Source organism: Elephas maximus, chromosome 5 (genome assembly GCF_024166365.1).
Source record: "Elephas maximus indicus isolate mEleMax1 chromosome 5, mEleMax1 primary haplotype, whole genome shotgun sequence".
Taxonomy (NCBI): domain Eukaryota; kingdom Metazoa; phylum Chordata; class Mammalia; order Proboscidea; family Elephantidae; genus Elephas; species Elephas maximus.
In genome coordinates this window covers 125,735,786-125,762,874 of record NC_064823.1, presented here as the reverse complement: position 1 = coordinate 125,762,874, position 27,089 = coordinate 125,735,786, and positions in this window count along the sequence as shown.

Sequence of the window (27,089 nt, the reverse complement as noted above, 5' to 3'; positions counted from 1 at the left end):
GTGTATAATAAACACTGAACTAAGTTCATGATTCTAAATCCAAAGACCATTTATGTTCTAATGACAGACTGACGCCTTTGAAATTTCAGTTAATTCTCAACTTCATGCCCTTCATCTGTGAGATGCAGGATTTCACTAGATAATCTTTAAGGTCCCTTTCAGTTCTAAGCAGTAATAATTTATTAACCACATCCTGCTGCCTCAGTAGGCTCATAGGCCCTGAAACATCTAGGGATATATAAGTTTTTAACATCAAACAGAGGTTATACATAGAAGAAAAGTGGACAGGGATATTAGTGAAAATGAAGCTGATAAAAAGAGAAGGAAAAATATAACTAAAACCCCCAAAATAACCCACAGGGTGGAAAAGGTCATTTCTGTTGAATTTATTTCCTGTGGCATTTTTACCAGAAGTTTATGGCAGCTAATGAAACAGAAAGGCCAAGCTTTATTTTCATAAATTTTTCCCTTCTTTCCTCCCTCTCTTCCTCTCTCACTTTCTCTTTTCTTTCTTTAGATATATATATAAAACACCAGCTCAGTCTCTCCTTGGTTCTAATATCCTACCCTCTTTTTTTATATTCATTAAAATGAAGCCATATATATATTGACAGAAAAAAATTAAATTGTTGCTAATCGACATTAGCAAAGAGCCAAAAATTACCTGTCATTTGAAGAATGATTATTTTAGTTGTGGAGTTCAACTACATGATTGATTCATTTGTCCTAGGACTAGGCCTTTCTTGAAAACAAACAAACAAAAAGCATTGCTATTGAGCCAATTCCCACTCATGGTGTCTTCATGTGTTACAGAGCAGAACTGCTTCATAGGGTTTTCTTGTCTGTAATCTTTACAGAAGCAGATTGCCAGACCTTTATTGCGTGGTGCTGCTGGATGGGTTCCAGCCACTAACCTTTATTCAGGTTAGTAGTCCATCATAAAGTGCTTGTACCACCCAGAGACTTAGGGTGCCTAGGTAGGAAAAAAGGCCCTGTATAGGCATCATGGCTCTCGTACATGAAAGAAGTGCTTATTTATCAGGCAGCTATGAAAGTATCTATGAACCCTAACTTTCTTCCTCTGTAAAATATATTTTTTTAAATAATGTTTGTGATGTAATTAATACATATTTATTTCCTTACATTCATTTCCTCCTGGCTATAATTATTATTGTTTGTTTTTATTTTTACATATACTTAAAAATTATGAAAAATGAATGACTTGACAAAACCAGTGGGTCCATTACAGCGTCCTCATATCTACCAGGATCCAGTTAGGAGACAAAAATCAGCCCAGTAATTTGAAATGGGGACATGAATATGAAAAATTGCTAACTTGTATTAAGTGTTTAACTACTAAAAGGAGGAAAAGTGGTCTCTAAGGGCCACAGAATCAGTAAGTGCAAAAGCACCTACTACCTCTCAGCCCAGGAATGCTGGACTATGAAGGAACTAAGGACTCTGGAGAGCTACCTCACCACCACCAATGCTAAGAGTTCGATCTCTCTAATGAAAGTTAGGCTACCATGGAGACATGCTATCAGCTAGTAACACACTTTTCAGAGGGTATGGACAAGTGCCAGCTTGTCAGTAGAAGTAACAGTTATCTGAGGTTGCAGCTAGATTTTCTCTAGAAGCATCCACCTGGTGAATAGTTGGTTGCCTGGGGATGTCTGGACTTGGTCTGTAAAAGCAGCTAGCAGGTGAGGAGAGGTGGCTTTATAGTGAGTTCAGATCTACTGTGGAAGAGGGTATGATTAGAACCAGTCTGTGAGTGCCGATGAGGTGAGCACCAACAGACCTCAACTCCTGCTCACAGTTAAAAAATGGTGCAGCACCAGACCCAGGAGAGTAGTGTCTTCTTGCAACTGTCACCTCTTAATGCCACTCTAGCATCTTCTATTGAAGGAAACCCTAAGAATTTGTCAATTAGCAAAGAAAAGATCTGTACAGGGTCCACTAAGCAGGACAAAGAAGGGGATTTTGGATATAAGAGACTTACATTGATATCTGGCCCAGTATTTTATCAATAAAGATCCTGTCTTTAAAAGTTTAACTTCTTATCCTTAGGAGTTCCCAGGGGTAGAATTTGGTTCAGTAAATTATTCTACCTTTCAGCACTGTAGTCCTCATTTGAAAGAATGAGGAGACGTTCTGATATCATCTCAATACCAGAGCTGTTAGTGCCATTGAGTCAGTTCTTACTCATAGGGACTCTATGTACAGCAAATGAAACACTGCCTGGTCCAGCATTATCCTCACAACTGTTATATGCTTGATCTCATTGTTGCATCCAGTTTCTCAATCCATCTCATTGCGGGTCTTCATCTTCATCACTGACCCTCTGCCTTACCAAGCATGATGTCCTCCAGGGACTGATCCCTCCTGATAACTTGTCTAAAATACGTAAGATGTACTCTCCCATTCCTGGCTCCTAAGGAACATTCTGGTTTTACTTCTTCCAAGACAGACTTGTTCATTCTTTTGGCAGTCCATGGTATATTCAATATTTCCAAACCATAATTCAAACCATACCATAATTCAAAGGTGTCAAACCTTCTTCGGTCTTCCTTATACATTGACCAGCTTTCGCATGCCTATGAGGCCATTGAAAACACCATGGCTTGGATCAGGCACAGCTTAGTCCTCATGACACCTTTGTTTTTCAACACTTTACAGAGGTCTTTTGCAGCAGATTTGCCCAATGCAATGTGTCTTCTTGATTTCTTGACTGCTGCTTCCATGGGGGTTGATTGTGGATCCAAGTAAAATGAAATCCTTGACAACTTCAATCTTTTCTTCATTTATAATGATATTGCTTATTGATCTAGTTGTGAAAATTGTTTTCTTTACATTGAGATGCAATCCATACTGAAGGCTGTGGTCTTTGATCTTCATCAGTAAGTGCTTCAAGTCCTCTTCACTTTTAGCAAGCCAGGTTGTGTCATCTGCATAACATAGGTTGTTAATGAGCCTTCCTCCAGTACTGATGTCCTGCTCTTCTTCCTATAGTCCAGCTTGTCAGATTACTTGCTCAGCATACAGATGGAATAAGTGTGTTGAAAGTATCCAACCGTGATGCACGCCTTTCCTGACTTTAAACCACGAAGTATCCCCTCGTTCTGTTGGAACAAAGTTTATGTACAGGTTCCCCATGGGCTTTCCCATTCTGGAATGCCCATTCTTCACAATGTTATCCATAATTTGTGATGATTCACACAGTCGAATACCTTCGCATAGTCAATAAAACACACGTAAACATCTTTTTCGTATTCTCTGATTTCAGCCAGGATCCATCTGACATTGGCAATGATATTCCTAGTTCCACATCCTTTTTCAAATCCAACTTGAATTTCCGAAAGTTTCCTCAATGCCAAAGAATGTGGTCATGTTGTCTATTGACTCGGAAATAAAGAATTTGTATTTAACTTATTTGAACCAAATATTTTAATAAAATGCTTATTTTTGTATGTCCAGGTCCCTCATTAACCATTAAAATTTGTATGCATATGGATTTATTTCTTCCCAAAACATGTATTTATAGGACTGTAGACTTGGAGTTTGGAATAAAAGAGACATACACATACCTAACAAAATGTGTCTTCTAAACTATGATTTTTGCCTTGTTCTCAAAAGGTTCAGAATTAAAGGTATTAATTGCAACAGGATTTCAAATATTTTTCATTGCAATATGTGTGGTTAAAAGAAAGTATATCCAATGCAGAGAGTAATTAGTTCACTTGTCTCAGATTTCATAACTGGATAGTAACAGATTGACTCAGAGCTGAAATTTTTGGTTTGGATCCAGATTCTCTTTCCATATTGACTGCATTAGACAAAGCTAATAATGAACACTGTTTATCATACACTACACTGTTACCACCTGAAGACATCATTAAGCCTCTGGTGCTTCTTCTAACTATGTAAAATTACTTTGCAGAATTACTCTTAGAGTTAAATGATATCTTTTCTTATTAGCATACAGTTGATGACATAGTAAAATTTTGCTTAAAGTTTCATATGATGTGCATTTTACTTAAATAAAAGTTATTTTAATTAAAAGATTTATGAAAACTCTACCTTTAAATCTTTATAAAAATGGCATAAATGTAACATGATGAGGCAACATTTAGCATACAAAACACTGTTCAAGAACACTTTCAATATGCCAGATGTATCTTATAAGATTAATAGACACTCCTTTTTACTTGGTTTTCTAACTTTCTTTGCAAACTATAGGTTATTTGATCATATTTCTGTATTCCCTTGTAGATCTTAAGAATAATTTCTCCCCTTTAGCCAATGCAGAAATGGCAAGAGAAAATTAAGACTGATAGCACAATACATCAGAGGCTCAAGAAATTACTTGAGGTGTCTCTGCACAGCCATGTGACGAATGCCACCAACCTTCTTTGCCTCCTTTGAAATGTTTCTTTATTTGATATAAATTATATAGTAGTCACTATCAAAGGACAGACTATGACCAGAGGTCAACCATATTACTGTGGAAGACACTTTATTCCTAGGATATATGATTTGCTTCTTCTAAAAAAAAAAAAAAATTCTTTAGCGTGCTTTAATCTGTCAGATTTCAGGGCCAGACAACTTTCTTAAAGTAGATAAGAACAATTGATTCAGAGTAAGACAGTGTACTGGGCTTTAGGTAATGCTACCCTTTTATACCTTACAAAATTTTAACATTATATTCAGATAGAAAACTGAAGGCCACTACAGAATATAGGAAAGACACTTCAGATATGGAATGTTAGAGTAATTTTTCTGCCAGAGAATGCTTTATACTTTCCTTCAAGGATAAACACATTTAAACATGATTCAAATTATAAACCAACTTCATAGAAACACTATAAAACCATTTTTGATTCCCCGCTAGCACAATACTTCCAGGTACCTTAATGGATCTTACGATTTTGCAGTGTCAGTTATCACTGTCTTTGACTAATGTAAATTGGAGACATTGAATCTGAGGATACTAGATAAGCTAGATCCCTTTAGTATGGTCCAGGATTTAGGGAAGGAATAGAGTCCATAATTCTTATTTAGAGACCATATTTTGGCTATTATATGCTCATTCACCCATTCAACCAACATGTATTACACATCCACAGTGTACCAGGAATTGTGCCAGTATCACAGACATATCTATAGAGCCATTTTCTGGCACTTTTATGTAAAATTCCTTGAAAGAATATATAAGCAATCCTAGCTCTAGGTAAAGTATATTTTTTCCCTTCTAATCCAAACTTGGGAATTAAAGTCTTCGTATTTGAAGCATAGATCTTTATCTAGAGGCCAGATCATTACAGAAATCATTCTTAAATATGCCAAAGGTGCCAATTTAGTATCTTATTCACGAAGTTTCTTTGGGTCACTCAAAGTGTAACCAGAACAATTCAACACAAAGTTACAGAAAAAAAGTCAATAGGTTTGATTCATTTAATGCAGAATACTTTTATTCAAGCTTTGGGATTGTAAGTGAATTCTATTTATTAACTACTTTTTTCAAGCAGATGAAAAATCAGACTGCTTTCGCTCAATATCTGCCAAACAAAAGAAGTGATAAAAATAGCGTTGAAATATGTGAACTTGCTGACAACAGTATTAGTCATATTTTTACACACTGACCTTTCTAGTCGCAGAGACATTGAGTAAGCTGTTACAAGAAGTTGGCATTTTCAGAAGTAATAAACCTGTTTAATGTCAGTCATCTGCTTAGCAGGACTACCATCTCTTGACTGATGAGTTTCTAGTGATGTAAAAATCCACTCAAGTGCCTTACTGATTTTGCCACTATTCTGAATGCACAGTGGCTTGTTTCAAAGACACTGAGGTACCTACGAAAAGACAATGGAAAGAAGTGTTGATTGACTAAGTCACATTCTTAGGAAGACGCTCAATAGAACATGACAATTATGCAGAGCTAGTACTTTCTTATTAATAAATCTCTGCTCTCAGGGGGCGCCAAGGCTAGAGGCTATCCTGTTTAAATTGGGTTCTACTCTGTTCAATATCAGATCCTAATCTTATTTTTGATTAAAAAGTAAATGAATTTCAGTTTTTATCTTTATTCTAATTCACCTTAAAATGCTTAAATTGTTGAGTTTAATGAAATGGATTAATGGTGGACAATTGGGCTCTTTATTCTTCCTCTTACTTGACTGAGGAAATTTTTATCGTTTTTATTAAAATTGTTTCAATAAGGTGGAAAACAGGCTATTACATTTAGCCATGTTACCTAACACACTTCAATACTACTTGCCCTCAGCAATAAAATTTGCTATTTATTAATTCATGTTCTTCTTTTGTATCAGTGCTTTAGCACAGTATGGAATTGATGAAAACACAAAGTGGTATATCATTTCTCCAGCACACATTCCCTGTGTAAGAGATCATAAAGGGATTTTATATTTTTAATTTTTTCAGTCATTCCCAGAATCCCAAAGCTTCCATATGTATGCACATGCCTTTTTTGATAACTGTAACTCTGAATTAAAATGTTAAATGAGAGATACCACAGGTTCATTGTACGCATAAGGTGATTGCCAACTGGGACACGGTTTTTAGTATATTGACAAAAACTGCATACAGCAATCAAGCATTATATAACCTCTTTCAAGAATAACAAATATATATATGTTATATATACTATTTAGGTTAAATGAATGATATTCAGGACCCGGGGCCAAGATGGCGGACTAGGTGGACGCTACCGTGGATCTCTCTTGCAACAAAGACTCGGAAAAACAAGGGAATCGATCACATACATAACAATCTAGGAACTCTGAACAACAAGCACAGACTTAGAGACGGAAAACGAACAAATACAGGCAGACAGCGACTGTTTTCAGAACCAGGAGCTAGCGCACCAGCTGACTACTTGGAAAATCTAGTTTCCCAGTGATGGCTCGGAGACAGCAGTCCATATCAAACCACATAAAGAAACAGACCATGACAGCTTCTCCAACCCCCCAAACAAAAGAATCAAAATCTTTCCCAAATGAAGATACAATCCTGGAATTATCAGATACAGAATATAAAAAACTAATTTACAGAATGCTTAAAGATATCACAAATGAAATTAGGATAAATGCAGAAAAAGCCAAGGAACACACTGATAAAACTGTTGAAGAACTCAAAAAGATTATTCAAGAACATAGTGGAAAAATTAACAAGTTGCAAGAATCCACAGAGAGACAGCATGTAGAAATCCAAAAGATTAACAATAAAATTACAGAATTTGACAATGCAATAGAAAGTCAGAGGAGCAGACTCGAGCAATTAGAATGCAGACTGGGACTTCTGGAGGACCAGGGAAACAACACGAACATAGCTGAAAAAAAAATCAGATAAAAGAATTAAAAAAAATGAAGAAACCCTAAGAATCATGTGGGACTCTATCAAGAAGGATAACTTGCGAGTGATTGGAGTCCCAGAACAGGGAGGGGGGACAGAAAACACAGAGAAAATAGTTGAAGAAATCCTGACACAAAACTTCCCTGACATCATGAAAGACGAAAGGATATCTATCCAAGATGCTCATTGAACCCCATTTAAGATTGATCCAAAAAGAAAAACACCAAGACATATTATCATCAAACTTGCCAAAACCAAAGACAAACAGAAAATTTTAAAAGCAGCCAGGGAGAAAAGAAAGGTTTCCTTCAAGGGAGAATCAATAAGAATAAGTTCAGACTACTCAGCAGAAACCATGCAGGCAAGAAGGGAATGTGACGACGTATACAGAGCACTGAAGGAGAAAAACTGCCAACCAAGGATCATATATCCAGCAAAACTCTCTCTGAAATATGAAGGAGAAATTAAGATATTTACAGATAAACACAAGTTTAGAGAATTTGCAAAAACTAAACCAAGACTGCAAGAAATGCTAAAGGAGATTGTTTGGCCGGATGACCAATAATATCAGGTACCAGCACAATACAAGGTCACAAAACAGAACGTCCTGATATCAACGCAACTCAAATAGGGAAAGCACAAAAACAAACAAATTAAGACTAATTCTAAAAAATAAATAAATAAACAAAATAATACACACAACAGGAAATCATGGAAATCAATAGATAAACGATCACAATAATCAAAAAGAGGGACTAAATATAGGAGGCATTGAACTGCCAGATGGAGAGTGATACAAGGCGAAATAGAAGGATACAAGTTAGGTTTTTACTTAGAAAAATAGGGGTAAATAAAAAGGTAACCACAAAAAGGAATATCAATCCCATAACTCAAGAAAAAAGCCAAGAAAAACGTAACGACTCAATAAACACAAAGTTAAACATTATGAAAATGAGGATCTCACAAGCTACTAAGAAAAACGTCTCAGCACAAAAAAGCATGTGGAAAAATGAAATGGCCAACAACACACATGAAAAGGCATCAAAATGACAGCACTAAAAACTTACTTATCTATAATTACGCTGAATGTAAATGGACTAAATGCACCAATAAAGAGACAGAGAGTCACGGACTGGATAAAAAAACACGATCCATCTATATGCTGCCTACAAGAGACACACCTTAGACTTAGAGACACAAACAAACTAAAACTCAAAGGATGGAAAAAAATATATCAAGCAAACAATAAGCAAAAAAGAAGAGGAGTAGCAATATTAATTTCGGACAAAATAGACTTTAGACTTAAATCCGCCACAAAGGATAAAGAAGGACACTATATAATGATAAAAGGGACAAATGATCAGGAAGACATAACCATATTAAATATTTACGCACCTAATGACAGGGCTGCAAGATACATAAATCAAATTTTAACAGAATTGAAAAGTGAGATAGACACCTCCACATATATAGTAGGAGACTTCAACACACCACTTTCGGAGAAGGACAGGACATCCAGTAAGAAGCTCAATAGAGACACGGAAGACCTACTTACAACAATCAACCAACTTGACCTCATTGACTTATACAGAACTCTCCACCCAACTGCTGCAAAATATACTTTTTTTTCTAGCGCACATGGAACATTCTCTAGAATAGACCACATATTAGGTCATAAAACAAATCTTTCCAGAATCCAAAACATCGAAATATTACAAAACATCTTCTCAGACCACAAGGCAATGAAGCTAGAAATCAATAAAAGAAAAACTAGGGAAAAGAAATCAAATACTTGGAAAATAAACAATACCCTCCTGAAAAAAGACTGCGCTATAGAAGACATCAAGGAGGGAATAAGGAAATTCTTAGAAAGCAACGAGAATGAAAATACTTCCTATCAAAACCTCTGGGACACAGCAAAAGCAGTGCTCAGAGGCCAATTTATATCGATAAATGCACACATACAAAAAGAAGAAAGAGCCAAAATCAGAGAACTGTCCCTACAACTTGAACAAATAGAAAGTGAGCAACAAAAGAATCCATCAGGCACCCGAAGAAAACAAATAATAAAAATTAGAGCTGAACTAAATGAATTAGAGAACAGAAAAACAATTGAAAGAATTAACAAAGCCAAAAGCTGGTTCTTTGAAAAAATTAACAAAATTGATAAACCATTGGCTAGACTGACTAAAGAAAAACAGGAAAGGAAACAAATAACCCGAATAAGAAACGAGAAGGACCACATCACAACAGAACCAAATGAAATCAAAAGAATCATATCAGATTACTACATAAAATTGTACTCTAACAAATTTGAAAACCTAGAAGAAATGGATAAATTCTTGGAACAATACTACTTACCTAAACTAACACATTCAGAAGCAGAACTACTAAATAGACCCATGACAAAAAAAGAGATTGAAACGGTAATCAAAAAACTCCCAACAAAAAAAAGTCCTGGCCCAGATGGCTTCACCGCAGAGTTCTACCAAACCTTCAGAGAAGACTTAACACCATTACTATTGAAGGTATTTCAAAGTATAGAAAAAGACGGAATACTACCCAACTCATTCTATGAAGCTACCATCTCCCTGATACCAAAACCAGGTAAAGACATTACAAAAAAAGAAAATTTTAGACCTATATCCTTCATGAACATAGATGCAAAAATCCTCAACAAAATTCTAGCCAATAGAATCCAACAACACATCAAAAAATAATACACCCTGATCAAGTGGGATTTATACCAGGTATGCAAGGCTGGTTTAATATCAGAAAAACCATTAATGTAAACCATCACATAAATAAAACAAAAGATAAAAACCACATGATCTTATCAATAGATGCAGAAAAGGCATTTGACAAAGTTCAACACCCATTTATGATAAAAACCCTTACCAAAATAGGAATTGAAGGAAAATTCCTCAACATAATAAAGGGCATCTATGCAAAGCCAACAGCCAATATCACTCTAAATGGAGAGAACCTGAAAGCATTTCCCTTGAGAACGGGAACCAGACAAGGATGCCTTTTATCACGCTTTTATTCAACATCGTACTTGAAGTCCTAGCCAGGGCAATTAGGCTAGACAAAGAAATAAAGGGTATCCAGATTGGTAAGGAGGAAGTAAAGCTATCACTATTTGCAGATGACATGATCGTATACATGGAAAACCCTAAGAAATCCTCCAGAAAACTACTGAAACTAATAGAAGAGTTTGGAAGAGTCTCAGGATATAAAATAAACATACAAAAATCACTTGGATTCCTCTACATCAACAAAAAGAACACCGAAGAGGAAATAACCAAATCAATACCATTCACAGTAGCCCCCAAGAAGATAAAATACTTAGGAATAAATCTTACCAAGGATGTAAAAGACCTATACAAAGAAAACTATAAAACTCTGCTACAAGAAATTCAAAAGGACACACTTAAGTGGAAAAACATACCCTGCTCATGGATAGGGAGACTTAACATAGGAAAAATGTCTATTCTACCAAAAGCCATTTATACATATAACGTACTTCCAATCCAAATACCAATGTCATACTTTAAGGGAATAGAGAAACAAATCACTAATTTCATATGGAAAGGAAAGAAACCCCGGATAAGCAAAACATTACTGAAAAAGAAGAAGAAAGTGGGAGGCCTCACCCTACCTGATTTCAGAACCTATTATATAGCTACAGTAGTCAAAACAGCCTGGTACTGGTACAACAACAGGCACATAGACCAATGGAACAGAATTGAGAATCCAGATATAAATCCATCCATGTATGAGCAGCTGATATTTGACAAAGGACCAGTGTCAGTCAATTGGGGAAACAATAGTCTTTTTAACAAATGGTGCTGGCATACCTGGATATCCATTTGCAAAAGAATGAAACAGGACCCATACCTCACGCCATGCACAAAAACTAACTCCAAGTGGATCAAAGACCTAAACATAAAGACTAAAACGATAAAAATCATGGAAGAAAAAATAGGATCTACCCTAGGAGCCCTAATACAGGGCATAAACAGAATACAAAACATTACCAAAAATGATGAAGAGAAACCAGATAACTGGGAGCTCCTAAAAATCAAACACCTATGCTCATCTAAAGACTTCACCAAAAGACTAAAAAGACCACCTACAGACTGGGAAAGAATATTCAGCTATGACATCTCAGACCAGCGCCTGATCTCTAAAATCTACTTGACTCTGTCAAAACTCAACCACAAAAAGACAAACAACCCAATCAAGAAGTGGGCAAAGGATATGAACACACATTTCACTAAGGAAGATATTCAGGCAGCCAACAGATACATGAGAAAATGCTCTCGATCATTAGCCATTAGAGAAATGCAAATTAAAACTACGATGAGATTCCATGTGACACCAACTAGACTGGCATTAATTCAAAAAACACAAAATAATAAATGTTGGAGAGGCTGCGGAGAGATTGGAACTCTCATACACTGCTGGTGGGATTGTAAAATGGTACAACCACTTTGGAAATCCATCTGGCGTTATCTTAAACAGTTAGAAATAGAACTACCATACAACCCAGAAATCCCACTCCTCGGAATATACCCTAAAGATACAAGAGCCTTCACACAAACAGATATATGCACACCCATGTTTATTGCAGCTCTGTTTACAATAGCAAAAAGCTGGAAGCAACCAAGATGTCCATCAACGGATGAATGGGTAAATAAATTGTGGTATATTCACACAATGGAATACTACGCATCGATAAAGAACAGTGACGAATCTCTGAAACATTTCATAACATGGAGGAATCTGGAAGGCATTATGCTGAGCGAAATGAGTCAGTTGCAAAAGGACTAATATTGTATAAGACCACTATTATAAGATCTTGAGAAATAGAAAAAACGGAGAAGAACACATACATATGTGGTTACAAAGGGGGGAGGGAGGGAGGGAGGGAGGGAGAGGGCTTTTTATTGATCAATCTGTAGATGGGAACTGCTTTGGGTGAAGGGAAAGACAACACTCAAAACAAGGAAGGTCAGCCTAATTGGACTGGATTAAAAGTAAAGAGGTTTCCGAGATAAAATGAAAGCTTCAAAGGTCAGCGAAGTAGGGGCTGGGGTCTGGGGAACTTGGTTTGAGGGGACTTCTAAGTCAATGGTCAAAATAATTCTATTATGAAAACACTCTGCATCCCACTTTGAATTGTGGCGCCTGGGGTCCTAAATGCCAACAAGCGGCCATCTAAGATACATCAATTGGTCTCAACCCACCTGGAGCAAAGGCAAAGGAAGAACACCAAGGTCACACGACAACTAAGAACCCAAGAGACAGAAAGGGCCACTTGAACCAGAGACCTACATTATCCTGAGACCAGAAGAACTAGTTAGTGCCCGGCCACAATCGATGTCTGCCCTGTCAGGGAACACAACAGACAACTCCTGAGGGAGCAGGAAACCAGTGGGATACAGACCCCAAATTCTCATTAAAAGACCACACCTAATGGTATGATTGCGACTGGGGGAATCCCGGAGACAGTGCTCCCCAGAACTTCTGATGGCACAGGACAGGAACCATCCCCGAAGACAAATCATCAGGCATGAAAAGGACTGGTCAGTGGGGGGGAGAGAGATACTGACGAAGAGTGAGCTAATTAAATTAGGTGGACACGGGAGAGTGTGTTGGCAACTCTTGACTGGAGGGGGGATGGGAAGATAGAGAGAGAGGGAAGATGGTAAAATTGGCACGAAACGAGAGACTGTAAGGGCTGACTCAATAGGGGGAGGGCAAGTGGGAGAAGGGAGTAAGATGTATGTAAACCTACATGTGACAGACTGATTGGAATGGTAAATGTTCACTTGAAGCTTAATAAAAATTAAAAAAAAAAAATGATATTCAGGATATTTAAACTATTAAACATAGTGTTCATTCATGATGAGAACAATCCACAGACCTTCATACACACCATCACAACTTTTTTATTATACTGAGATACGTGATATATATTTTGATTTATTGCCAAATTAACAAAATAACATCTTAGAGCTTGATGAGACCTTAAGGATTATGCCAAGACTCAGTTAATATATTTCATAGATGAGGGCTCTGAAGTTAATAAAGTGTACATGGCTTGACTAAAAAAAACCCAAATGTTGTGAGTGGTAAGGCAAAGACTAGCATGCAGAACTTTAAACTTACCAGTATTTCTTTTCTTCTGCATTATATCCTTTTTTAATGAAATGGTATGGAACAAATATATATTTTATATTTGTTCACTATAATAAGGTAACCATTTTTATTTTTGTATTTGTTTTGTTCTACCTATAATTCTAACATTTTTAATTTACAGTGTACAAATACAAGCTAAGCAAGTTTTTTAGCTGTCTCTCTCTTATTGCTGATGAATATGTTAACTATGTTTGCATACAGTAACTTGTAGACACTATTTTTATATCAAGTTGCCGTTGTCCCAATTTAACTTTGTGTCACAAAAACCTAATGCCTTTGGCTGGGTTCTCTAGAGGAGCAAAACCAGTAAAGCATATAAATATATATGTATATTTATATAGAGAGAGGGAGAGATTTATATCAAGGAAATGGCTCACGCGATTGTAGAGGCTGGAACATCCCAAGTCTGTGGGTCATGCTTCTCCTGATGCATATAGCCACAGGGGCTGGTGAACCCTAGATTGGCAGGTCAGAGAGCAGGGCTTCTGTTCACAGGCTGTGAAGATCAATGAATTCCAATGACTGGCAACTAAGACCACAGGTAAGCTGCTAGCTCAAGTCCCAAGAACCAGAGGTCAGATGAACAGAAGCCAGCAGTAGGATCCAGAATGAGCAAAAGCCCCAAGCGTGCCAGAGTATACACTTATATTCAATGCAGGTCACATGCCCGAGGAAACTCCCTTTCAACTGATTGGCTACTCACAGCAGATCCCATCATGGAGGTGATTACATAATATCAAATCTTATCATGGAAGTGATCACACCATGATACCACTATCAAATCATGGAGGATCATGGCCCAGTCAAGTTGACACACAACCTTAACCATTACACCTAATAAGAGATATAAAAAGAAAATATATTTTGTCATTATTAAAAACTGGAGTTTTTTTTTTTTTAAGGTTTTAAAACTGTATGTATCTTTTAAAACATACCTTACTTGACAGATATGGCAGAAATTTTATAAAACTAAAATGCTAATCCAAGAAGCTGGCTTATGTGAAGAAGAATGTGGCATCCAGATTGGAGGGAGACTCATGAACAACCTGCGATATGCAGATGACACAACCTTGCTTGCTCAAAGTGAAGAGGATTTGAAGCACTCACTGATAAGGATCAAAGACCACAGCCTTCAGTATAGATTACACCTCAACATTAAGAAAACAAAAATCCTCACAACTGGACCGATAACAACATCATGAAAAACAGAAAAGATTGAGGTTGTCAAGGATTTCATTCCACTTGAATCCACAAACAATGCCCATGGAAGCAGCAGTTAAGAAATCAAGCAACACATTGCATTGGGCAAATCTGCTGCAAAAGACCTCTTTAAAGTGTTAAAAAGCAAAGATATCACTTTAATGACTACAGTGCTCCTGACCCAAGCCATGGTGTTTTCAATCCCCTCATATGCATGGGAAAGCAGGACAATGAATAAGGAAAGTAGAAGAAGAATCAATGCCTTTGAGCTACAGTGCCTGCAAAGGATATTGAATACACCACGGACTACCAAGAGAAGTCGGAATTGACTCGATGGCACAGGGTTTTACCAAGAGAAGAAACAAATCTGTCTTGGAAGAAGTATAGCCAGAATTGGATATGTTATCCTGAGTGACCAGTGCCTGGAAAAGAACATCCTGCTTGTTAAGGTAGAGGGCCATGGAAGGAGAGAGGACCCTCAACTAGATGGGTTGACACAGTGGCTGCAACAATGGGATCAAGCATAACAATGATTGTTAGGATTGCATGGAACCAGGCAGTGTTTCTTTCTGTTGTACACAAGGTCACTATCAGTTGGAACCAAATCGACAGCACCTAACAACAACAGGAAAATGAACATGCTTTAAAAGAAAAAATAAAATAATGGGTACTGTGCTACATTGCTTTATTATACATTTTGAATAACTAAAAACAAGAGTAATTAGCAATTTTGAAGACTAATAGAAAGTTTACAGTTTCAGAAGAACGTAGAGTTTAGGTAATCAAACCTCCTCTTTTTAGTGATAAAGAAGAAATAAGCATCTTGGTGGTAAACCCAAAACCAAACCAAGTTGCTGTTGATTTGACTCCGACCCATAGCAACCCTAAAGGACAGAGTAGAACTGCCCCATAGAGTTTCCAAGAAGCGCCTGGTGGATTTGAACTGCTGACCTTCTGGTTAGCAGCCATAGCTCTTAACCACTATGCCATCAGGTAAATTATTATGGTCAAAATGCTAGATACTGATCTAGAACCCAGATCTTCTACTCCTTAGCCCAGTATTTTATCCAAATACTACTGTAAGCAGGACTGAAAGCAGGACTAGCCAGATTTCTTTCATATGTTAATGTCCATTTTATATGTGCTAAAGACCACTCATGTTTATCAGATGTAAAGCTTAATGAATATTTAAATTTTCCCTGCACTGCTTGTTTATTTGTATTTTAACAATTTTGCAATAGAATTTAGATACTATCTATCCATTACATTCCAGCTGACTCATAGTGACCATACACCAAAACCAAAAACCGAATTCATTGCTGTCAAGTCAATTCCTACTCATAGCCACACTAGGACGGACTAAAACTGTCCCATAGGGTTTCCAAGGCTGTAAATCTTTAAGGAAGCAGAATGCCATGGCTTTCTCCCTCCAAGCAAGTGGTGGGCCCAAACAGCAGACCTTTCATTTCGCAGCGGAGCACTTAACCTCTGCACCACCAGGACTCCTTTAGATAGTATCTAGTGCTTCAATATTATTTTGCTGATTTTATAATGTGAAATACAAGTTATACAAATAAATTACTATAATAGTCTATGAAATCAAGAAAACTTCTTAAAAAATGTTTTCCAAATCCTCAAGTTAAATAATCTGTTAAAAATTGCAACAGATTATTTGCAATTTAACAAACGTTAAATTTGTTATTATAACGTTAACGTTATTATCTTATTAACGTTAACTTCACAACTCATCTCTTGAAGGAGCAATATGTGTTTGCAATTTAAAATTATTTACAATATAAAAACCTTCTATATGTTTACATATGTCGTTGCTGTTACTGTTGTGTGCCGTCTGTCCAGCGGATTCTGGCTCATAGCGACACTCCAGACTAGAAGTGCCTTATAGGATTTCCTAGGTTGAATCTTTACAGAAGCAGATCACCACATCTTTTTCCAGCCAATTTGTTGGTGGGTTTGAAACACCAACATTTCGGTTACAACTAAGCACTTGATCACAGCACCATCGGGGCTCCTATGTTGCACACACCTGTTGGAGTCGATTCTGATTCATAGCAACCCTATTGAACAGAGTATGATTGCACTGAAGAGTTTCCAAGGAGTGCCTGATGGATGGGAACTGCCAACATTTCGGTTAGCTGCCAAAAGCTTAAGCACTGAGTGACCAGGGCTCCTTGTTTATACATATAGCTATGAAATTACAGTTAATGATATTAATGGTAAGCATTAATTGAGGACTTACCTTGTGCCGTTCTTCTTTTGAAGTTTTTCCATATGTTACTTTGTTTAATCTCCAAAACAACAGAATGGAATAGATATGATTATTGTCATTTTTACATACTATAGAAAAGTTACATAACTTGCCAAAAAACAACACCCTTTTAGTCAGTCAGCAAGAGAGCCAGACATTGATGCAGACTGTTTGATTCCCAGGAGTGTCTTCTAGAGAAATAGAGGGATTCACAAATAATTGCTAGATTTCTATTTTCAAAACTGGGTGGATGGTGGTATAATTTACCAAGATATGAAACAGAAGGGAGAGTTACAGGCTTAGAAAGTAGATGAGTTGTACCTTTCAAATGTGAAATTTGGAAGTTTAAACAGGGTTGGAGGTACCATATCTAGAAATCAGGTAAGGTATAGATTAGATGTATAGCTACTGGAGTTTGTAGAATGTTGAATAAGAAGAGGTTAGATAAAGGACCTTTTGGAATAGAAAATAGAGACCACAAGTGAAGGTAAGAAAAATTGGAAGATATTCAGATAAAGAAAAAAAAAAAATCCATACAACCCAATAAATGTCTGAAAAATGGGCCTGATAGAAAAAAAAATATCACTTTTAACATGAAAAACGAAAACATCTATAAAGGAAAAAAATACGTATTATGTGAATGATTTCCTAGATAAATAGCCATGAAGGAGCTTTCTAAAAAATCTGGGTGTATGGCATGAGGAGAACCTTCTTCCAAAACTGCAGACTGGACTCCATTTTTGGTGTTCACTGCTTATCCTGAGCTGACCTTGGAAAATCAGCTAGCCAGCTTGTCTCAGGAAGCCTGTGGGCTCTCCTCCTTCCCCTTCCTCTGACAGCATGCTTCTAGGAAGCTTGCCTTTGAAATATCCATAGATTAAGTTGTTAAACGACTCAAACTTCAGGAACTGCAAAAAAATGTTTAAGGAGCTTGCAATTGTTTTTAAGTGCCTTGTAGTCTGTTCCAACTCATAGCGACCCCATCTACAACAGAAGGAAACACTGCCAGGTCCTGTATCATCTTCACAATGGTTGCTATACTTGAATCCATTGTCTGGTGCCTGTTAAATCATAAAATTATAGGTGTCAACCACTCAGAAGTTTTTCCTTGTCATTTCCTGGATTTTCTGTATTTAAACTTTGTGAAGAATTCCTTTCACAGGAATACTTTGGTGAATCCTTACAAAGTGCTGCCCAATCTAGATCTCTTTGTGCCTTCAATAAACTCTTTAATTTTATTAGAAGCTCCAGTTTGCTCCTTGGCATTTCTCTGTACCTTCTACAGGCAATTTTAATAGATTATTCTAGTAACAGCATCGATTATATAAGACAAAATATAGTTTCATTCTCCTAACATCTGCTAATAGGATCAAAATAATTTATTTTCTATTTTTGAAAAATTGTTTAATATCTTAGACTTGGTCTGACATCTAGATGCTTATTTTGAACTAATAAATTAAAGATCTTAGTAAATCCGGCATTTTAATGATTTTCTAACCTGATGCGAGTTCCTTCACTTTCAAGATCACTTTGCTACATGAAGTATAAAATTGAAATAAAGTAAAACAGACAGCAGGGCAGCAAGATTCATGAAAGATTCTAGCATACACCCATGGGACCCCAAATTCTAAGTAGAATGTTGGAATATCTAAAACAGATATTAAGGAAATATAAAAAAATAAAAGACACTCCAAAAGTAGATGGTAAAGGAGCTAAATGGGAGAACTTTGAGATGTCCATACTAAAAATTAAATTAAGCAACAATTTTAAATGAAGTTTGCCTTGATTCAATTCTGAAATATTACTTTGAGTTTATATCTCTTTTTCCAAGTGAAGTCACCATTGCTACCTTTGACTATAACCTCTTTTTACCTATAATTTCTCTACTGTCTATTTAACATTTGTTGATTTCAAAAAATTTTCAATGTTCCTTTGAAATATCATACCAGTTACATCGCTGTCCTCCTGCTGGCACTTATGGCTTAGACTTGCTGTCAGAAGCTAAGTGTCGTGGGTTGAATTGTGCCCCCCCCAAAAGTCTGCCAGTTTGGAGAGGCCATGAGTCCGTGTGTTGTGTGATCATCCACCATTTTGTGATTTTCCTGTGTCTTGTAAATCCTATCACTGTGATGTTAATGAGATGGAATAGCGGCGGTTATGTTGATGAGATCTACAAGACTAGATTGTGTCTTAAGCCAATCTCTTTTGATATAAAAGAAAGAAGTGAGCAGAGAGACATGGGGACCTCACACCATCAAGAAAGCAGTGCCAGGAGCAGAGCTTCTCTTTTGGACCTGAGGTTCTTACGCGGAGAAGGTCCTAGGCCAAGGGAAGATAGATGACACTGACCTTCCTCCAGAGTGACAGAGAAAACCTTCCCCTGGAGCCAACAGCCTGAATTTGGACTTATAGCCTACTAGGCCGTGAGAAAATAAATTTCTCTTTGTTAAAGCCATTCACTTGCAGTATTTCTGTTATAGCAGCACTAGGTGACTAAGACACTAAGGTAACAATTACAAAATTCATTGCTGGGTAGTTCTCTTTCAAACAGTGGATATTTTGCATCTGTATAAGACATGAAGCCCTTCAATACTCAAACTGAGTAAAAAGGACAAAAATACAGGTTTTCTCAACAATTTTGAGCAAAGAAATTAATTTCTAGCAAATAATTAACAAGTTTTAAAATAATTATTGTTAAAATTCCCTTTGATGCATGATGGTACATTTTGTGCAACTGTAACTCACAGTAGTTTGCAAGACATTGAAAAAGCTAAAAAAAATTGAAGCTAATAATTCACAACTAATTTTTATACTATTATTCAAAAAATTATACAGATAAATGCATCATTAAAATAATTTATAAAACTGGAATGTAAAAACAAAAATAAGATGTGAAAGCAAAATTGGACCAAAAAATTCTTTATTCTCATATTAAACACACCATTCTGGTAGTATTTATAGGAAAATAAAAATACTGGCCTCATTACACCCATCAATTAGTATGCATATTCTAAATACTTCAGAATCTAGGATGAATTTTTTTAATTGGGAAGTGATAATATTGTGTAAAAATAAAAAGAAACTTCTCTATATACTTCTTTCATTGTTTCCTTTATAAACCCATTGCTGCTAAGTCAATTCTGACTCATAGTGACCCTATAGGAGTCCTGGTGTTATAATGGTTAAGAGATCGACTGCTAACCAAAAGGTCAACAGTTCAAATCCACCAGCCACTCTTTGGAAATCCTATGGGGCAGTTCTACTCCGTCCTATAGGGTCACTATGAATAACTATGAGTTCCTTTCATAGTCTTGGAATATTTGAAATATACCATCTAATGGTATATATTTCAAAAAGAACTAGCTGTTACCCAAAATACAAAAAAAAAAAAAATTGTATGGATAAGTGTATTTTTATCTATACATGAACCCAAAGAAAGATCTCTTAGATTTATACATGACAGCTTGTATTTCCAAGTGGGACATTGAGACCAATCAGAATATCTCATCTAATGATGCCATTGTTTATACACAAACTCTGAACCTACTTCTTTCAGAAACTGTGCTTAGACAGCTAAACATGATCCAAACTGTTCTCGTCAGGGAAAAGTCTAAAATGTTGGAAAGGGAGAGTCAAAATTCAATGACTCAAATACCTGGGGGTTTATCTGGTGTTCACCTAATGTACAGAGTGGATATTCCAAGTTGGTTGAAGGCTCTACTTCAACAAATCATTGACGGACACAAACTGAATGTAGTTGTATCATCTTCAACATGTAATTTCCAAGAACTTCTTTCTCCATAAAAGGTATACATATAAATATATATTATATATAATACACACATACATATGCATATAACGTACGTACATGCATACATACACATACCAGCTGCAGTTCAGTTGACTCTGACTCAAGGTGACCCCACAAGAGTCAGAGTAGAACTGTGCTGAATAGCATTTTCAGTGGCTGATTTTTTGGAAGCAAATTGCCTGGCTTTTCTTCTGAGATGCCTCTCGTTGGTCTTGAACTGCCAACCGTTTAGAACAGGTGAGTACATAGCTATTTGTACCACCTACTGTCTTTAATTAAAAGCTACACAATTTCCTCTACCACACCTCTATATTAACTCATAAGGCAAGTTTTATTTATGTGTGGTTTTAATATTAAGTAAGTAGGTAGAGTTAGAAAGGGAGTCCCTGGGGAATGCAAATGGTTAAATGCAGTGGGCTGCTAACTGAAAGCTTGGAAGTTAGAGTCTACCAAGACTGCTTCAGAAGAAAGGACTGGCAATCTACTTCTAAAAAGTCAGGCATTGAAAAATCCATGGAGCATAGTTCTACTGTGACACACGGTGTCACCGTGAGTAGGAGTCAACTAGATGGTGTAACCCGATGAAGGTGGGTGCTGCCCGTGTGACCCCTGGTGTCAGTTGAGAGACACCAAGGCTTTGAGACAAAGAAAGTAGACTTTATTAGAAGCTGGTCAAGCAAGGAGTTCGTAGACTAAGTATCAAGTCAAGCTACTGTAGTTTGGGGATTCTAGGTTAGTTACAGGGTTCGAGATAGGGAACTTATGTATAATTCATGAAGTTTCTGGGAATAAGCGAGTGATTCTAGGAACTAATTAGCATGTATAGGGGTGTAGTGGGGCGTGCAATATGGCGGCTAGGGCTCGTGTGTTTTTGGGGATATGACGCATGAAGTTTACCTAAGAACAGCTTTGCAGCTTATTGCACGTGTCTAAATGGGGTGGGGGAGATGGGTAGTGAAGCAGCCTTGAGCAGACGAGCAGTAGAATGACCTTGGGCTGCTACAAAGAATGCCTTATCAGGAACTCACGACCCTGGTTTTCATGGGAGGCGGGGGAGCAGTTTAGCCCCCTTGGTTACAATGGTAAATGGTTAGGGCCAGAAAAAAAAAATGTTACTTGTACCTCAATTTATAATTGTGGGAACATTTCAAATCCTTCATGTTTAGACTTAAAATATTCCCTAAGTAAAACATCTCACTGAATATGTCCTATCATTCATTCTTAAGAGGAAGGAAACATATTGAATACATTAAATATTCATCCCACATAATCATTTTTCTGTAAACAACTAAAAATCACTCTGATAGTCTTGCATGATATTGCTTCAAAGTTTTATTGCAACTGCTCATGGTTTAACAATTCTTTTGTCATTTTTCTTATACTGAACAGCCCACATAACATAAATGGGCCGGGATATCTAATTATCTCATAATTAAGCAGACTAATAGCGACCCTATAGGATAGAGTAGAACTGCCCCATAGAGCTTCCAAGGAGCACCGGGCCAATTCGAACTCCCGACCCTTCGGTTAGCAGCCGTAGCACTTAACCACTATGCCACCAGGGTTTCCAAATATAGGGTCACTAAAAAAAAAAAAAAAAAAAATTTTTTTTTTTTTAAGAGTCGGAATTGACTGGATTGCACTGGGTTTTTTTTGTTTGTTTTATAATTAAGTAAAAATCCATTTTCTACTATGTATAAAGGACCTGCCACAGATAATTCATGGAATTGATCAACTATCAAAAAGTACACATAAAACCAAAACCCGTTGCCATCCAGTCTATTCGAACTCACAGTGCCCTAGAGGACAGAGTAGAACTGCCCGGTACGGTTTCCAAGGAGTGGCTGGTGAATACAAACTGCCAGCCATTCGGTTAGCAGCCAAGCTCTTAACCGCTGCACCATGAAGGGTCCGAAGTATACCTAAAGGAAGATAAATATTAAAGTTCAAAGAACTGAGCTTGTAAAGCACAACTTGCTTCAAGGCGAAGGAATACTGTTCTATGTTGAAATCATTACCAGGATAATAGGAGGGCAAATGAAACAAAAAACACGAAGAGTCATAAAATAGTAAAATAGGAGATGTATGCTTCAATGCACACGTCAGTAACAAGTATTATTACCTAAATATTTAAGGAAGCCAAATGCCAGTTTTATTACTAAATAGTCTAGATTCTGCCTTTACAATCAATTCAATTATTAAATGAAAATCTAGCTACTAAAGAAGTACAAATGAAAGACTTTAACTCCTGAAAACATTACCCTGAGACAACCTTCGAAACTTAAGCAAAAATATCCCCTGAAGCCTTCTTTAAACCAAACAATAGTTTAGCCTAATTAGTAAAGAATATCTGCCTTGACCATTATGGCCTTTTGAAGAACTATCTATATGAGTGAACCCTGGTGTCCCAGTGGTTAAGCATTGGGCTGCTGGCCTAAGGGCCCACAGTTCGAAGCCATCAGCCGCTCTTGGGAAAGCCTATGAGATGGTTCTACTCTGTCCTATAGGGCCACTATGAGTTGGAATGGACTTGATGGCAAAGTGTTTTTTGTTTGTTTGTTTTTTAATCTATATGAGATCAAATTGACAACAGCTTCTGAAAGGCTACATGGGAAGCTTGAGGGGCAAAGAGTTTATCTTAATGGGGGAGGAAAAGTTCAAAAAAGAGGGAAGAGATTAGTTGCCCAACTTAATCTCCCTGAATTGTACATTTAGGAATTGTTGAATTGGTGTATGTTCTGTCATGTATATTTTCAACAACAAAAAATAAAATAAATTATTAAAACCAAAGATATCAGATAACAGCTTCCATTGGGCAAATCTGCAGCAAAAGACCTCTTTAAAATCTTAAAACGTAAAAATGTCACTTTGATGGCTATCGTGCTTCTGACCTCAGTCATGGTATTTTCAATCACCTCTTCTGCATGTGAAAGCTGGATAATGAAAAAGAGAAACTGCAAAAGAATTGACACATTCAAACAGTGGTGTTGGTGAAGAATATTGAATATACCGTGGACTGCCAGAAGAATGAACAAATTTGTCTTGGAGGAAGAATAGCCAGAATGTTCCTTAGAAGAAAGGATGGTGAGACATCATCTTCCTTCCTTTGGACACAGCAAAGGAGGGACTGTCATGGATTGAATTGTGTCCCCCCAAAATATGTGTCAACTTGGTTAGGTCATGATTCCTAGTATTGTGTGGTTGTCCTCCATTTTGTGATTTTCCTATGTGTTATAAATCATAATTTCTGCCTGTGGTTAAAGAGGATTACAGTTGAATTGTAACACCCTTACTAAGGTCACAATCCTGATCCAATGTAAAGGCAGTTTCCCTGGGATGTGGCCTGCACCACCTTTTATCTTACAAGAGGTGAAAGGGAGGAAATCAGAAAGTGAGGGACTTCATACCACTAAGAAAGAAACACTGAGAGCAAAGTGGGTCCTTGGAACTGAGGTTCTTGCACAGAAAAGCTCATAGCCCAGGAGAAGATTGATGATGAGGACCTTCCTCCAAAGCCGACAAGAAAGAAAGCCTTCCCCCGGATCTGATGCCCTGAATCTGGACTTCTAGCCTACTAGACTGTGAGAAAAAAAAAAAAAAATTTCTCTTTGTTGAAGCCATCCACTTGTAGTTTTTCTGTTATAGCAGCACTAGATAACTAAAATAGGGACCAATAGCTGAAGAAGGTCATCGTGCTTGGTAAGGTAGAGGGTCAATGAAAAAGAGGGATACCCTCAATGAGATGGATTGACACAGTGGCTGCAACAATGGGCTCAAACATAGCAACAATTTTGAGGATGATGCAGGAACGGGCAACATTTCATTCTGTTCTATATAAGGTTACTGGGTTGAAGCCAACTCAGTGGCCCCAACAACACCACCACCAAAAATACGGTATTCATTTTTTTTACCTGAACAATGTGGTCATAAATGAAAAGAAGTAAGCAGCATCCATTCCCAGAATATTGCCTAATATTATTCATTTAAAGCATTCACTTGAAGCATTACATTTACTTTCTTGTAAATGCCCTTTATTCAGAAAACTGCATAATTCCTTTGTTAAAAACAGGAAGACAATTTTAAAAAAGAACAAGACAAGAGGTCTTTTTAACACACACTATGTGTCCATATCCATTTATTAGTTGTGTTTTACTGTAAAACATGTGAACCAGAAGAGCATATCATACTCTGTTCTACCCTAGGATTCAATGAAATAAGTATTCTAAGCAGAGGGTTGAAAAAAAAAAAAAAACTATTAAAAACTTAGTCTTTCAATAAATATCAATCAAACAGCTACAACACACAACATAAGTGTGGTAAATGTGAATAAATACACTTCCTGGTTTCCTGGACTGTATAGAAAATTTTCCCACTATAATTAAATGTCTTAAAAATGTTTATAACTTTCATTAGATGCCCCCATTTCTTGTCATCTTTCCTTGGAACGTATTCTCAAAACAACAACAACAACAACAAAATTAAAAGGTCATCAAGACATAAATTATCACAGGAAAAATACATATTGAACAACAAGGGAAAAGTAAGTAGATAATGCAGTCATAAGGTAGAATACAGTGCAAAAACTAAAAGTGATATATATAAAGTTTTTATAAAGTCTTGGAAAAGTGTTTGCATATGATGTTAAGTTAAATAACCAAAACACAGGACTCAAAAGACTATATACCTTGTTGTTGTTGTTAAGTGCAGTCGAGTCGGTTCCGACTCATAGTGACCCTATGCACAACAGAATGAAACACTGCCCAATCCTGAGCCATGCTTACAATCGTTATGCTTGAGCTCATTGTTGCAGCCACTGTGTCAATCCACCTCGTTGCGGGTCTTCCTCTTTTCTGCTGACCCTGTACTCTGCCAAGCATGATGTCCTTCTCCAGAGACTGATCCCTCCTGACAACATGTCCAAAGTATGTAAGACACAGTCTTGCTTTCCTTCCTTCTAAGGAGCATTCTGGTTGTACTTCTTCTAAGACAGATTTCCTTGTTCTTTTGGCAGTCCATGGTATATTCGATATTCTTCGCCAATGCCGCAATTCAAAGGCGTCAATTCTTCTTTGGCCTTCCTTATTCATTGTCCAGCTTTCACATGCATATTATATGATTGAAAATACCATGGCTCGGGTCAGGCGCACCTTAGTCTTCAAGGTGACATCTTTGCTCTTCAACACTTTAAAGAGGTCCTTTGCAGCAGATTTGCCCAATGCAATGGGTCTTTGGATTTCTTGACTGCTGCTTCTGTGGCTGTTGATTGTGGATCCAAGTAAAATGAAATTCTTGACTTTAGTCTTTTCTCCGTTTATCATGATGTTGTTCATTGGTCTGGTTGTGAGGATTTTTGTTTTCTTTATGTTGAGGTGCAATCCAAACTGAAGGCTGTAGTCTTTGATCTTCATTAGTAAGTGCTTCAAGTCCTCTTCACTTTCAGCAAGCAAGGTTGTGTCATCTGCATAACGCAGGTTGTTAATGAGTCTTCCTCCAATCCTGATGCCCTGTTCTTCTTCATATAATCCAGCTTCTCAGATTATTTGCTCAGCATACAGACTGAATAGGTATGATGAAAGAATACAAACCTGATGCACACCTTTCCTGACTTTAAACCAATCAGTATCCCCTTGTTCTGTCTGAACAGCCACCTCTTGCTCTATGTAAAGGTTCCTCATGAGCACAATTAAGTGTTCTGGAATTCCCATTCTTCGCAATGTTATCCATAGTTTGTTATGATCCACACAGTCGAATGCCTTTGCATAGTCAATAAAACACAGGTAAACATCCTTCTCGTATTCTCTGCTTTCAACCAGGATCCATCTGACATCAGCAATGATATCCCTGGTTCCACCTCCTCTTTTGAAACTGGCCTGGATTTCTGGTAGTTCCAGTGAATATACTGCTGCAGCCGTTTTTGAATGATCTTCAGCAAAATTTTGCTTGCATGTGATATTAATGATATTGTTCTATAATTTCCACATTTGGTTGGATCACCTGTCTTGGGAATAGCCATAAATATGGATATCTTGCAGTCAGTTGGCCAGGAAGCTGTCTTCCATATTTCTTGGCGTAGACGAGTGAGCACCTCCAGTGCTGCATCTGTTTGTTGAAACATCTTAATTGATATTCCATCAATTCATGGAGCATTGCTTTTCACCAATGACTTCAGAGCAGCTTCAGAGCCTACATTATTAAAAAATATTCTGTAAATAAGAGAAAGCAATCATTTTGGCA